The sequence below is a fragment of the Delphinus delphis genome, chromosome 7, assembly GCF_949987515.2.
Source record: "Delphinus delphis chromosome 7, mDelDel1.2, whole genome shotgun sequence".
Lineage (NCBI taxonomy): Eukaryota > Metazoa > Chordata > Mammalia > Artiodactyla > Delphinidae > Delphinus > Delphinus delphis.
The window spans coordinates 115,334,052-115,349,229 of NC_082689.1; the positions used below are offsets into that span (position 1 = coordinate 115,334,052).

The 15,178-nt window shown below is 44.0% G+C and overlaps 1 long non-coding RNA gene across 4 annotated transcripts; it reads left to right on the forward strand.

The window, feature by feature from the left end:
* Positions 1 to 162: 162 nt before the first annotated feature.
* Positions 163 to 6,075, forward strand: LOC132428232 (uncharacterized). Of its 4 annotated transcripts, XR_009520086.1 has the most exons (6): positions 163 to 877; positions 1,203 to 1,245; positions 1,460 to 1,590; positions 1,807 to 1,949; positions 4,744 to 4,817; positions 5,898 to 6,075. It is a non-coding gene; the product is annotated as an uncharacterized lncRNA (long non-coding RNA). The 4 variants fall into 4 exon arrangements; XR_009520087.1 differs by having other exon boundaries at positions 1,460 to 1,949; XR_011246533.1 differs by having other exon boundaries at positions 1,460 to 1,824.
* The last annotated feature ends 9,103 nt before the right edge of the window (positions 6,076 to 15,178 follow it).

The window sequence follows — 15,178 nt, forward strand, 5'->3', positions numbered from 1 at the left end:
CCGCCGCGGCTCGGTTTGCGCTGAGTCAGCGGGGCCGCCGGAGGAGCCCCCGGGCAGGGGCGGGGGCCAGGACCCGGCCCGAAGGGGAGGCTCGGGCCCTGGGGGAGGGCTGACCCCTGCCGACTTGCAGGCCCGGAGCCGCTCCCAAGTCTCAGGGCACGGCTGTGCCCGCGGCGCTGATTCCTCGAGGGCCCGGGGCTCAGGAGCCGGGTCCGCCCCGGCGGGTCCGCCCGAGCGTCCGGGGAGGCGGCGGCGTCCAGACGGCAGGCGCGCGCCCGGGCTCTGCAGCTCCACCACCGTGGGCCGTTGTGATCCTGGGCTCTTGTTTCCGTCTCTGAGCCACGGGCGATAAATGAGATGATGCCCGTAAAAGGTCGGGGGTCTTGCGAGGCTTCGGTAAATGTGAACGGAGTGGACTCCCCGGGGCCGTCTTTCCTGCGTCCCTTTTCTCTCCCCCAAAGCGGGGCGTACAGCCCTGCTCGCCTCCGCAGGGACCATCCAGAAGGCAAATAGGACAAGACAAAAGTCATTGTTCTCCCTGGACTTTTGATGGGGCTTGAGTTCTCAAGGGGGCAGCGCACAACGTCCCCACCCCAAGAAGGGTAAATTCCAGCTGAGACCCTCCCAGCCCTTCTCAGCTGTTGATAAACAGGGAGGGGGTTGCCGCCTAAGGTGAAGCAGGGTCTCCTTTCTCCGTCTCGAAGCAGGGTGAGGGAAGTTACTTGGCCCACTCAGGCAGGCAGCTCCCCGGTGACTTTGCCCGGGGACGTTCTCAGCTGGCACCTGACGCTCCCGCCGCCCCACCCCAAGCCCCATCCCGGGCATCTCCCTGTCAGAGGTTCATCTGATTCTGTCGCTGCCGCAGAAACCGCGTCAGGTACGTTAACCTAGCGCCTGCCTTGTTCCGTGTGTGGTCAGGCCTGTTTGGGGGTCTGCTGCCTGTTATGCTTTCTTCGTAAGAATAGAAAGTCTTGAATCGGTGGAATTTAGAGCGACATGTCAGCAAGATTGCTGGAGAAGTAGAAATGACTTAGGAATGATGATGAGGAAGTGATGGTCCGCTTCCAATTATTTTATGAGCGTAAGAAAGCCGGGGGACTTCCCCTGGCGGTCCAGTGGTTAAGACTCCGCACTTGCACTGCAGGCGGCGCGGTTAGGGTTCACCTGGGCAGGCCCTTCATTTGCACTATTTGCTCTCCTAGGTCCCTCCGTGGTGCCGGAGCTGAGCAGAGCGGGTGTGGCAGAGTGAGAGACAGCAGCTCCACTCAGCAGGAGTGACTGTCGTGAGGGGCAGGGGCTTCCCAGTGCCGGGGGTGGGGGGGGGGGGAGGGGAATGACAGGGTGGGACCTTCAGGGGCTAAAACCGGGAACAGCCTGGGGGTGAGTAGTGGGACAGCACAGAACCCACCCTCTTGCTTGACTGTCTCTGCCTTTTCTCCTCCACCTGTCCTGCTTCTAGGCCTGGCCAGTGTTGGGGAAAGAGGAATTGCATAAGGGGAGGATGTGGCCCCCACTCACCCCTCTGACCACTCCCGTCTGATGAGAAAGTCCCAGGCACTGATCTTAGAAAGTTCCAAGGCAAGGGCACAGGTACCGATTAATGAATCAACAAACTCAGTGAGCACCCTCCCATCTCCGGGCCTTTGTACTTGCTGCTTCCTCTGCCTGAAATGTACTTCTTCAAGATATTCACAGCTAAGACTCACCACCTCACTCCCCCAGGGAGGTCGGAGAGAAGCCTGCGGTGACCACCGCACCTGAAACAAAGATCTTCCATTCTCTTCTCCCTCCCCTCTATCACCACAGGAGCAAGGACTTTGCCAGGCACGACAGTAGGTGCTCAATAAATATTAATTGAATATATGAATGAGTTAATTGTATACCTACTCTGTACCCGCTGGCCTGGCTAATGAGGGACAAAGGAGAAAGAGACAAAGTCCCCGTCAGGGGTAAGATGCTTGGGTTTTAGGGTCAAAATCTGCGTCCCCTTCATTTCTGCTCCCTCCCCAGCCTCCCCAGTTCAGGCCCACATCCTCCTCCTGTCTCTTCCCTTGCACCCCTGGTCCACCATCCTCTCGCCAGCTCTAGGCCCATCACCTCTAACGTGGAGGCCTGCGTAACAGCCTCCTGCTGGGCCGCCCTGCCTCCACCCTCAGCCTCTGTCCTGCAGCTTCCCGTCCCCTCTCTCTGCAGGCCCACCCCTCTGCCCTCAGCTCCAGCTGCACGTGCTCGCTTGTGCCCTGGGCAGGAAGCTCTGTCCAGTCTCAGGGATGCTGTGTTCACGGTTCCCTCTGTGTGACAGGCCTTCCCTGGGGGTCTGCTGGGCAGGCTGTCACCTCTTCAAGGGCCTCCCTTGAGTTCGCCAGCCAGAGTAGCATCCCACACACGCTTGACCCTGTTACCTTCGTGTTTTCTTCCTTTCTTTTTTTTTTTTGTATATATTGTCTCATTCATTCCTTTTTTCTTTTTCTTTTTTAAATTTATTGAAATATAGTTGATTTACAGTGTTGTGGGCCTTCGTATTTTCTTGATCCTTAGCTGACCTTCTCTATTTGTCCGTTTCCCTCTCTGAAGTACAGCACACAGTTGAGTGCTAGGCCTGTCTCTCTTTCACCCCCGCATGCCCGGTTCTAAGAGCAGGGACTGGGCCGTAAGGCTTGCGAATTGATGGAGCAGCCTCAGATGCATTCTGGGCGAATCACTTCCCCTCCGTGAGCCTTGGTTTTCTGTCAAACGGGGAAACGCATCCTTTGGGTGTTGCGAGGGTCGTGGGGGCAGTGACTCTGTCAACTGCGCCTGGCGCAGGGTGGGCACTGACCCCTGACCCCAGAGAAGCTTAGCTGAGGCAGGCTCCACTCTGCCACTAGGGAGGCCCCTGCCCCGGGTTTTTCTCCTTTGAGCACTTGGGATGTGGGTTCTCGGGCCGACACGTGGGGAGACCCAGAGGCAATAACGGGGAGTCTGCTAGGAGCTGCCTAGTTCACTGGGCAGTTTCAAAGCTGATGATTAGCTCTGCCTGCCCGAAGCCTGGACTCCTGGTCCCTCCAACTCTCCGTTCTTTGTGGACCCGCCCACTTGCCTCTCCCTGTTCCCTTCCCGTCCCCTCCCCACCTTCTCCCCAGCGCCCTGACTTCACCCACTGGGTCTTTCTCTTCTCCCATCGCTCTCCTCAGGTTTCCTGAGTCCAGGCCGGTTCCATCCCCTCCAGCCAGACCTCCGCCCGCCCTTTGCCCCCTCTGCCTCAAGCTCTAGCCCTGCATCCCGACCTCTTCCCAGTCGCCTGACTGCAGCAGAGACTTTGTGTAGGCATTATAGTGGCCCAGGGGCTTCCCCGCCTGCCCTGGGGCTTTGCTTCACAGTGCTTTGCTCTGGGCCAGGTGGGTAGCAGGTGTGATGTTTATGCTGCGGGTGAGGGTGTCGCCTCAGGGGACCCCACGGCACCAGTTCCCCACCAGGGCAAGGGCGGTGGGGAAGGGGACTGACCGGTTGAAGGGATGAACGGATGCAGCAGGGATGTAGGTGGGCTCAGAGGGTGTCCTTTCTGTAGGGTCTCCCCTTTCTACAGGCAAGTCCATCCTGGAGATGGGTGCCCCTCCAGGGCACCAGGACCTGCAGATTTCCAGGCAGAGTTGGGGAGACTTCTAGCACCTTCTTTGCAGGCGTGGACCCTGGAGTTGTCAGCGCACTTTGAGACACTCCGTCTCTAGGCGATGGTCCCCGTAACTAGGCACACCCAGGGCAGTTGTAGAGAGCAGGCTGACAGCCCGTCCCTTCCCAAAAGGGGCCGGCGCTCTTCCCTAATCAGGGCACCCCGCCTGCCGGATCAAAGGGTCCAGGAAGCAAAATTAGACCCCAGGAATTGGTGGTGAGCACGGAATGATGACAAGAGAAGTTAAAAGCTTAGGCAGGGCTTTGCCTAGGCTCTGGGAAGCCCAGGAAATACCCATCACCCCGTTTATTAGCTTTGACCTTTACAAGGAAGGCATGCTGTCACAGGGGCCAGAGGAGTGAGAAGGGAGGGAGGGATGGTCCCCCACAGGGGCGTGGAGGGCTGGTCAGAGGGGATCCTGCAGGCCTGAACCAGCAGGGTCTGGGCGTCTGGCCACTTACCACCTCAGTCTGTAGACGTGTTAAAAGCAAAGAAGTGTTGTCAATTCAAAAATTGGGAGGTTTGGAACTTCCCTGGTGGTCCAGTGGTTGAGACTCTGCGCTTCCACTGCAGGGGCCACGGGCTCGATCCGTGGTTGGGGAATTAAGATCCCGCATGCCGCACGGGGTGGCCAAAAAATTAAAATAAAATAAAATAAATTGGGAGGTTTTACACTAGATTCTGGATTTATTGGCTTCTCTTGAAAATGAGACAGTTTGGACCCTGAGGGTCCCTTTTCTGCATGGGAACAGTGGCCACTTTGGGTGACTGCCCTTTGCATGGACTGTGCTCTGGGGAGCCCCCCAGTTTTACCGTCCCCCCCGTTCTGTTCACTCTTCTGTGTTGCCTGCCTGGCCCTCGTAGGATTTCCCTTTATAAGCCCAGCTCTGTGTTGTGCTGGTAAATAACCCAGCCATGCTTTCAGGGTCTGTTTCCACGCTGCCACCACTGCCTTCCTGGCTGGCCCCAGTTTTTGTTCCCCGTAACTCTGCCCGCCCCCCCCGCGCCCCAGACCAGTCTTTCCTGCCCAGATTCCAGACCCTCCTGCTGCAGCCCTCACCCCGATGGCAATGATCTCCCCCTTCTGGGTTCAGGTTCCCGGAGAATCTCCTTAGTCGAGGAAAACGAGGCTGCTCGGTGTAAAGGGAAGCAGATGGTCTGAGCACTGGTGAGTCTGGGGCTAGGGGCCCGTCCTGGTCCAGAAAAGCTGTAACCAAGGGCTGGGGGCAGGCAACCTCCTGGGCGGCAGGGGCTTCGGGCGAGAGCGCAATGAGGTGGGGGCTGTGCACTCGACAGAGAGCCCCTCCCTGGAGTCATCGTGGCTCCCGCCATAAGCCCCCTCCCCTGGAGTGCGCCGGGGGTGCACTGACAGGCCAGGCCTCTGGGACCGCGCTCTTTGCCAGCCTGCAAGCCGACCACCTCCTTTTCATCTGGTATCACTTTGTCGGTGGTGAGGGGACCCTTCCTCCTCTCTTCCAACTTTGCCCTGGATGATATTTTGTCTCTGACCTTATGGATTGATTTCTTAAATACATTTCAAGAATTCTAAATGCGACATTCTCCAGCTCCTATGTATTTTCTGGATATCTATGTGATCCTCAAACTTTTCCAGTAAATGACCCCCCGTCTTTTGTTTTGTTGGACCCCAGTTCCGAGCCCAGCCAACCATTCTCAGATCACAGCACGCGGGCATCCTTGAATCCAGGTCCTCCTGAAGTTTATTTTCCGTTTTTCATTCGCCCAGTGGTACCTCCTCTAATGTGTTTGATGTATATCCTTAACCATTGTGTATCCTTGTATGTGTGTGTGTGTGATTTTTGCTTTCCTAAGTGGCATTATGCTATAAATCTTGTTCTGTTTCCTACTATTCTCACCCAGCAGCATGATTTGAGGCCACCCCTGTTGGTATATGTGTAAATCTAATTCAGTGTTTTACACATGATAGGTTGGGTCCCAGTAGCGGCTGGTGAGATCAGTTTGGCAGGGCATAATCACCACTTATAATAAACGAATACAATGTAATAGGCAATATCAGAGTGCCTCAAACATAATTAGGGTAAATGTTGTTTCATGAATTTTTTTTCAAAAAGAGATAGATACAGGTTGCAAAGTAAAAAGTATTTCTTAGGTGGGTGCCAGGAAAGTTTGAATGGTCTGGTTCATTGCTTCTTTTTTTTTTTTTTTTTTTTTTTTTTTTTGCGGTACGTGGGCCTCTAACTGTTGTGGCCTCTCCCACCACGGAGCACAGGCTCTGGACGCGCAGGCTCAGCGGCCATGGCTCACGGGCCCAGCCGCTCCGCGGCACGTGTGATCTTCCCGGACCGGGGCACGAACCCATGTCCCCTGCATCGGCAGGTGGACTCTCAACCACTGCGCCACCAGGGAAACCCCAGATCACTCTTTATCTTGACTTACATTGCTGACTATATGGATGGACATTGTAATAACATGTAATTCTTTTTTTAAAAAAATAAATTTATTTATTTAGTTTTGGCTGCGTTCTGTCTTTGTTGCTGCACGCGGGCTTTCTCTTGTTGAGGCGAGCAGGGGCTTCTCACTGCAGTGGCTTCTCTTGTTGCAGAGCACGGGCTGTAGGCACGCAGGCTTCAGTAGTTGTGGCACGCGGACCCAGAAGTTGTGGCGCATGGGCTTAGCTGTTGCGCGTCATGTGGGATCTTCCCTGACCAGGGCTCAAACCCGTGTCCCCTGCACAGGCAGGCGGATTCTTAACCACTGCACCATGAGGGAAGTCCCTGTGGCTTTTTACTGTTGATGTGACCCTGGTCCCCTGGCTGAAGGAGGGCTTGTCAGGTTCCTCCACTATAAAGTTCCTCTTCTCCCCAGTCCATTCTGTCTGTACCATTTGCAAGGGTGTCACTAGGCACAGCCCATGTTTAAGGGGTGGGAAGCTGTGCTCCACATCCCTGGCAGTTATAACATTTATATTAGTTTTTTGGGTTTATGCCTGAAAGATTCCCACGCTCCCATATTATCTATTTATTTTTTCCAGAAAAATAGCTATAAAATTGACTGTGAGTTTACGAAACGATGCTCTACCTCGGTAATGATCGGAGGGATGCTGGATGCAACCATCTATGCCTTGAATAGTGTCTGGCACGTAGTCTGTGCTCCGTAAATATTTGACAGTGAGTAAGACTTAAAAGCTGTGAGGGAGGACATGCAGAGTGTCACCGGTGGCAAAGCAGAGTGAAGAGCAAGGGAACATGCCACAAGGAAGGGACGTGCCTGGCACTTTTGAGGACCCTCAGGAATGCTGTGTGTTTGAAGTTAAGTGAGCAGGGGACAGAGTCCTGGGGGTTGTGAACAGGCTTGTCAGCCGTTGCAAGGACTTTGGCTTCTACTCTGGGTGAAATGCCCGGGAAGGGTTTTAAGCAGAGGAGGGACATCATCTGACTTACTCTGGCTGCTGTCCCACAAATGGTCTGAAGGGGCAAAAGGAGAATCAGGGGGCCGATTAGGAGACTGCCATAGTGAACCAGGTGGGAGCTCAGGCAGGTTGTAGGTGCGTCTTTGCAGGTTCAATAAGGGTCAGCCCCACAGGTGTGACACTTTTGCTGTCACACTGGGTCCTTTGCTCAGAAAAGCCTGTGCTTGTTTTCATGCTCTGCTGTCACCGTCTTGAAATATTTTTTCCGGCTTTATTGAGATACAATTAACATAACACTTGGTCAGCTTAAAGTGTACAACATAGTTATTTGATAAACCTGTATATTGTGGAACAATGACCATAGGTTATTCAACTATTTATTTTTTGTGTGATGAGAACATTTGAGATCTACGTTCTTAGCACCTTTCAAGAATATAATAGTTTTGTTAACTATAGTCACCATGATGTACGTTGGATTTCCCAAAACTTATTCATCTTATAACTGGAAGTTTATACTCTCTGACCACCATCTCCTCATTTTCCCCACTTCCCAGGCCCTGGCAACAACCGTTCTATTCTCTGTTTCTCTTTCAGAGTTTGGCTCTTTTAGAATACACATACATATAAGGTTATACAGTTCTACTTTTAATTTTTTTAAAGTTTACAGTGTGATCTGAACCATTTATATGCTGCAATCTGATTACCACCATAGCTTTACTTAACATCTATATCACATCCCATAATTATAATTTATTTTTGGTGAGAACATTTATGATCCAGCATCTTAGCAATTTTGAGATATATAAAACAGTATTGTCGTTAGTGATCACTGTGCTGCGTGTTAGGTCCACGTAACTTATTCATCTTCTAGTATCAGGTTTGTGCCTTTTAACAACATCTCCCCAATTTCTCCACCCCTCACCCCCTGGTAAGCACCGTTCTACTCTCTGTTGCTAAGGGTTTGGTTTTAGAGTCCATATATAGGTAATATACAATATTTGTCTTTGTCTGGCTTATCTCACTAAGTATAATGCCCTCAAGGCTCATCCATGATGTCTCAAATGGCAGGGTTTTCTTCGTTCTTTCTTTTTTTTTTCCTTCTTTCTTAAGGCTGAATAATATCCCATTGTATGTAAACACCACATCTTCTTTATTGATTCCTCTGTTGTGAATAAGGATGCAATAAACATGCGAGTGCAGGTATACTTTTGATACCTTGCTTTTATTTCCTTTTGCTATATACCAGGATGTGGTATTGCTGCAGCATATGGTCCTATATTTAATTTTTTGAGCAACCTCTAGTTTTTCCATAGTGACTAAACTATTTATATCCCCACCAACAGTACACAAGGTTCCCTTTTTTCCATACTCTCACCAATGCTTACCTCTTGTCTTGATAATAGTAATTCTAAAGCTGTGAGATGATACCTCATTGTGGTTTTGATTTGTATTTCCCCACTTTTTAGGGATGCTGAGCATCTTTTCATGTACTTGTTGACCGTTTAGAAGTCTTCTTTGGAAAAGTATGTATTCAATTCTACTGCCCATTTTTAAATTGGATTTTGTTTGCTGTTTTTGCTTGTTTGTTTTTGCTGTTGAGTTGTATGAGTTCAATATAAACAGATTTTGGATACTAACCTTTTATCCAATATATGCTTTGAGAACATATTCTCCTTTTTCTGTATTCTCCCTTAACATTTTGTTGATTGTTTCTTTTGCTGTGCAAGGGGTTTTTGGGTAGATGTAGATCCACTTACTGATTTTTTACCTTTGTTGCTTATGCTTTTAGGGTCATATCCAAAACAACCATTGCCAAGACCAATGTTAAGGCACTTCTTCTCTATGTTTCCTTCTAGGAGTTTCAGGGTATCAGTCCTTATGTTTGTCTCTAATCCATTTTGATTAATATTGGTGAGTGCTATAAGATAAGGGTCTAATTTCATTTTTCTGCATGTGGTTTTCCAATTTTCCCAACAGCATTTGTTGAAGACGCTATTCTTTCTCCATTCACAATAACATCAAAACCAATAAAATAGTTAGGAATAAATTTAACCAAGGAAGGGAAATAATTGTACAATAAACACTTGAAGATTTTGATGAAAAAAACTGAAGAAGAAAAAATAAAATAGAAAGATATACTATGCCCATGGATCAGAAGAATTAATATCATTTAGATGTCCACAGTACACATCTATAGATTCAATTAAATCTCTATCAAAATTCTAATGACGTTTTTCACAGATATAGAAAAAAAATCTTAAACTTTATCAAACGAAAGACCCCAAATAGCCAAAGCAATCCTGAGAAAGGACAAGTTGGGAGGCATCAAACTTCCTGATTTAAAACTATATTACAGAGATACAGTAATTAAGACAGTATGGTACTGGCAAGAAAATAGTCACATAGTCAGTGGAACAGAATAGAGAGCCCAGAAATAAACTCCTGCATATAAAGTCAACTAATATTTGAGAAGGGAGTCACACATACGCAATGGGCAAATGATAGTCTCTTCAACAAATGGTACTGGGAGAACAAAATGACTACTTTTAATTTTTTGAGGAACCTCCATACTGTTTTTCACAGTGGCTGTAGTAATTTACATTTTCACCAAAAAGGATTTCCTTCTGTCCACATCCTTGCAAACAATTGTAATCTCTTGTCTCTTTGACTGTAGCCATTCTAACAGGTATGAGGTGGTATCTCATTACAGTTTTGATTTGCATTTCTGTGATGATGAATGATGCTGAACACCTTTTCATGTACCTGTTGGACACTTGTACTATTTTTTGAAAAGTGTCTAATCAGATCTTTTAACCATTTTTAATCAGATTATTTGTTTTTGTTTGTTTGCTGTTGTGTGATTTATTTATATACTTTCATAATTACCATTTATGATAAGACGGTTTGTTAATATTTTCTCCCATTCCATATGTTGCCTTTTCATTCTTTGGATTATTTCTTTTACTGTGCAGAAGGTTTTTAGGTTGACATAGTCCCACTTGTTTATTTCTCCTTTTGTTGCCTGTTATTTTGGGGTCATATGCAAAAAATAATTATTGCCAAGACCAATGTCAAGGAGCTTTACTCCTATATTTTCTTTTAGGATTTTTATTGTTTCAAGTCCTACATTTAAATATTTAATCCATTCTGAGGTAAATTGTGTGAATGATGTAAGATAAGGCTCCAATTCCATTCTTTTTGATTCCTACGATTGTACCAGTTTACACTTCCACCAAAAGTACATAAGAGTTGCCCTTTTTTTTTCTTCACATAAGCATTCTAGCAGGTATGAAGTGATATCTCATTGTGGTTTTGATTCGCACTTCCGTGATATTTAGATGAGCATCTTTTCACGTATCTGTTTGTCGTTTGGATGTCTTCTTTGGAGAAATGTCTATTCAAGTCTTTATCCCAGATTTTTATCTTTTTAGCCATTGAGCTTTATATATTCTTTATGTATTTTGGATAAAGCCCTTATCAGAAAGATGGTTTCCACATATGTTCTCCCATTCTGTAGGTTTCCTTTGTATTTGCTGATTGTTTATTTTGCTATGTAGAAGTGTTGTTTTTTAGTTTAATGTTTTTTGCTTTTTTGTTATTTTAGTTTTTATTTCATATGAAACAAGTTCCACTTGTTTATTTTGGTTTTTGTCACTTGCACCCTTGGTACAAATATCCAAAAAGTCTTTGTCAAAACCAGTATCAAAGACGCAAGAGGAGGAGATATGGGGAGATATGTATACGTATAGCTGATTCACTTTGTTATAAAGCAGAAACTAACACACCATTGTAAAGCAACTATGCTCAAGAAAGATGTTAATTAAAAAAAACCAATATCAAGGAGTTTATTCCTTAGGTTGTCTTCAAGTAACAGAAGAAGTAATAGTTTGGGGTCTTACATTTAAGCCTTTAGCTCATTTGGAGTTAATTTTTGTGAGAGGTAGAAGAAAGTGGTTTATTTCATTCTTCTGCTTGTAGTTCTCCAGTTTTTCCCGCACATTTGTTGAAGAAACTATTCTTTTACCATTGCATCTCTTGGCTCCCTTGTCAAATATTTGTTGACCATGTATGAGCTGGTTTATTTCTGGGCTCTTGATTCTGTTCCATTTGTCTGTGTCTCTATTTTTTGCCAGTATCATACTGTTTTGATTACTATAGCTTTGTAATAAAGTTTGAAATCAGGAATTGTGATGCCTATAGATTTGTTCTTTTTTCTCCAGATTGATTTGGTTATTAGGGGTGTTTTGTGGTTTCATACAACTTTTAGCGTGGTTTTCTTTATTTCTGTGCAAAAGTCATTGGAATTTTGATAGGAATTGCATTGAATCTATAGATGGCTTTGTATAGTATGGACATTTTAACAATATTAATTCTTCCAATCCACGATCACTCTTTCCATTTATTTGTATCTTCTGAAGTTTCTTTCATCAAGGTCTTGTAGTTTTATAGATCTTTCACCTACTTGGTTTAATTTATTCCTAAGTGTTTTATCTATTTTTGAGGCTATTGTAAATATGATTGTTTTCCTTACTTCTTTTTTCAAATTGTTTGTGGTTAGTATATTAAAACACAGCTGTTGGTACTTCCCTGGTGGCGCAGTGGTTAAGAATCCGCCTGCCAATGCAGGGGACATGGGTTTAATCCCTGGTCTGGGAAGATCCCACATGCCACGGAGCAACTAAGCCCGTGCACCACAACTACTGAGCCTGCACTCTAGAGCCTGTGAGCCACAACTACTGAGGCCATGTACCGCAACTCCTGAAGCCCATGCACTCTAGGGCCCATGTGCCCCAACTTCTGAGCCTGCGTGCTGCAACTACTGAAGCCCACACACCTAGAGCCTGTGCTCCGCAGCAAGAGAAAACACTGCAATGAGAAGCCTGCATGCCGCAATGAAGAGTAGCCCCCACTCACAGCAACTAGAGAAAGCCTGTACGCATCAGTGAAGACCCAACTCAGCCAAAAATAAATAAATAAATAAAATAAAACACAGCTGTTTTTTCTACGTTGATTTTGTATCCTGCAACTTGACTAAATTTGTTTATTAGATATAATTTTTTTTGGTGGAATCTTTAAAATTTTTCATATATAAGATGATATTAAATGCAACCAGAGACAGTTTTACTTCATCCTTTCCAATTTGGATTTCTTTTATTTCCTTTTCTTGCCTAATTGAAATGGCTAGGACTTCCGGCACCATATTGAAAAGGAGTGATGACAATTGACATGCTTTTTTTTTTTTCCTATTTTTAGCAGAAAATCTTTCAGAATTTCACCATTGAGAATAATGTTTGCTGTGAATTTGTTCTTTATGGCCTTTATTATGTTGAGGTACATTTTTCTAAACCAATTTTGGGAGGATGTTCAATTTTGTCAAGTGCCTTTTCTGTGTCTATTGAAATTACCATATGATTTTTATGTTTTATTCTATTAATGTGGTGCATCACATATTTTAATTTACATATTTTATTTAATTTACATTGAAGCGTCCTTGCACCCCAGGGATAAATCCCACTTGGTCATGCATGGTGTATGATCCTTTTTGTATACCATTGAATTTGGTTTGCTAGTATTTTGTTGAGAATTTTTGCATTTATATTCATCAGGGATACTTCCCATTTTTTTTTTTTTCTTTTTTTCTGGTAGTGTGCTTATGTAGGTTTGGTATCAAAGTTACGTCGGACCCATAAAATGAGTTTGGGAATGTTACTCCTCTTAATTTTTTTGGAAGAGTTTGTGATAGATTTGTATTAATTCTTATTTAAGTGTTTGGTAGAACTTCCCAGTGAAGCCATCTCATCTTTACCTTTTTCTGTTTGTAGGTTTTTGATTAATGATACAATCTCTTCACTCATCACTGATCTGTTTAGATTTTCTATTTTGTTTTGATTCAGTCTTGGTAGGTTTCTAGGAATTTGTTTCTTTCTTCTAGTTTATCCAATTTGTTGGAGTATACTTATTCATATTTGTCACTTATGATGTTGTATTTCTGTTGTATCAGTTGCAGTTTCTCATCGTTCATTTCTGATTTTGTGTATTTGAGTATTCTCTTTTATTCTTAGTATAGATAAAAGTTTGTCAATTTTGCTTATCTTTTTAAAAAAATCACACTTTGCATGGATGTTTTCTATTGTTTTCATGGTCTCTATTAATATCTGCTCTGATATTTCATTCCTTTTGCTTCATATGTGCTTAGTTTTTTGCTTTTTTTCCTACTTCCTTTAAGGGTAAAGTTAGATTGTTTATTTCTGATCTTTTTTTCTTACTGTAGGTGTTTATAATGATAAACTTCTTAATTACAGCTGTTTTTGTTGCATCCTGTAAGTTTTGCTAAGTTGTATTTCCATTTTATTTTGGTCTATATATATACAAACATATATATAGATCTATATCTATCTCTATATATGTATATTTGAAAGACATTATTGTAAAGCTGATGTAACCTTTTCCAGTTTTATTGAGATATAATTGACCTATGATTTGTCATACATATATTGTGAAATGATTACCACAATACAATTAGTTAACATACATCATCTCATGTAAAAAGATTCTTTTTTAATAGTACATATATGTTGTATATGTATATAGCAATGAGCTTCATCATTTGGGGGGAATTGGATCTGGCTAGGGCTTGGCCCTTATAATGAAGTTTGATGTCTTTTTCTACTTTTCAGGTGCGGTATTGACATGGTTGTCTGGAAAAGTTATTTACTTTCTAGTAATTTCAGAGATACCTAAAACTTGCAGTAACAGTACAATGTACACTTTATCTCTAAGCTCAGATTCCTCAGTCATCATTGATTTTCCACATCTGCCAATCTAAATGAAGACCTCCAGTGCGTTCGACCTCAAACAGAGACACTCTCCCAGTAGACCACTGCCAAATGAGGAATTATTATGGTTTTCACTTTATAATCCCATCCACAGGCCCTGTTCAACTTTCACCACTTGCCCCAACTATATGGAAATGTGGTTTTCTATTCTGATCCAGTTTACTTTTTCTGGAACAGTTCTTGAGACTTTCCCTTATTTATAAAACCTTGATGGATTTCAAGTGCGTAAATGAATACGATCTGGGTGGTCTTTGCTGTATGGCTTCTTTCTCTTAGGATGTTTTCAGTGTTCATTCATGTTGTAGCATGTATCAGTACTTCATTCATATTTGTCATTGTGATTAAATCCATACAACATAATGTTTACCATTTAAGCCACTTTAAGTATATAGTTCTACGACATTAACCACATTTACATCCATTAAACACCAACTCTCTTCAACCCCTGGGAATCACATTCTACTTTCTTTCTTTGAATTTGACTTATTTGGATATCTCATACTAGTGGAATCATAGCATGTTTGTACCTTTTTGGTCTGGTTTGTTTCAGTTAACATAATGACTTTAAGGTTCATCCACATTGTAGCATACCTTAAGTTTAAAGGCTGAATTGTATTCCATTGTGTATATACCACAGCTTGTTTATGGAATCATCTATCCATGGACACTTGGATTCCTTCCATCTTTGACCAGTATGAATAGTACTGGTATGAATATGAGTGTACAAATATGTGTTTCAGTCCCTGGTTTCAAACATTTTGGGTATACACCCCGAAGTGGAATTGACATATCATATGTTAATTTCACGTTTAAGTTTTTGCTATAATATTTTCCACAGTGGCTGCACCATTTCACTTTATTTTTTATAGAGCAGAAAAATGGAAGTCTTTGAATCTACCCTATTTTTCATATCCATTCATCCACTGATGGAATTTTGTATGGTTTCTACCTTTTGGGCTATTGTGAATAATGTTGCTATGAATATTTGTGTACCAGTTCTTGTTTGAACACCTGTTTTCAGTTCATTGACGTATATATCTAGGATTGGAGTTTTTGAAATAAACGGTAATTATATTTTCATCTTTTTGAGAAAATGACAAACTGTTGTACGTATAGTCTGTACCGTTTTCCATTTCCACAAGCAAACCATAAGGGTCCCAATTTCTCAACATTGTTGCTAATATATTTATTGGTTCTTGATTATAATCATTTAGTGAATGTGACTAAATATTGCATTGCAGTTTTAATTAGTATTTCCATAACAACACAAAAGAAGTATACCTAAGATAATTTTATTAGAAACTC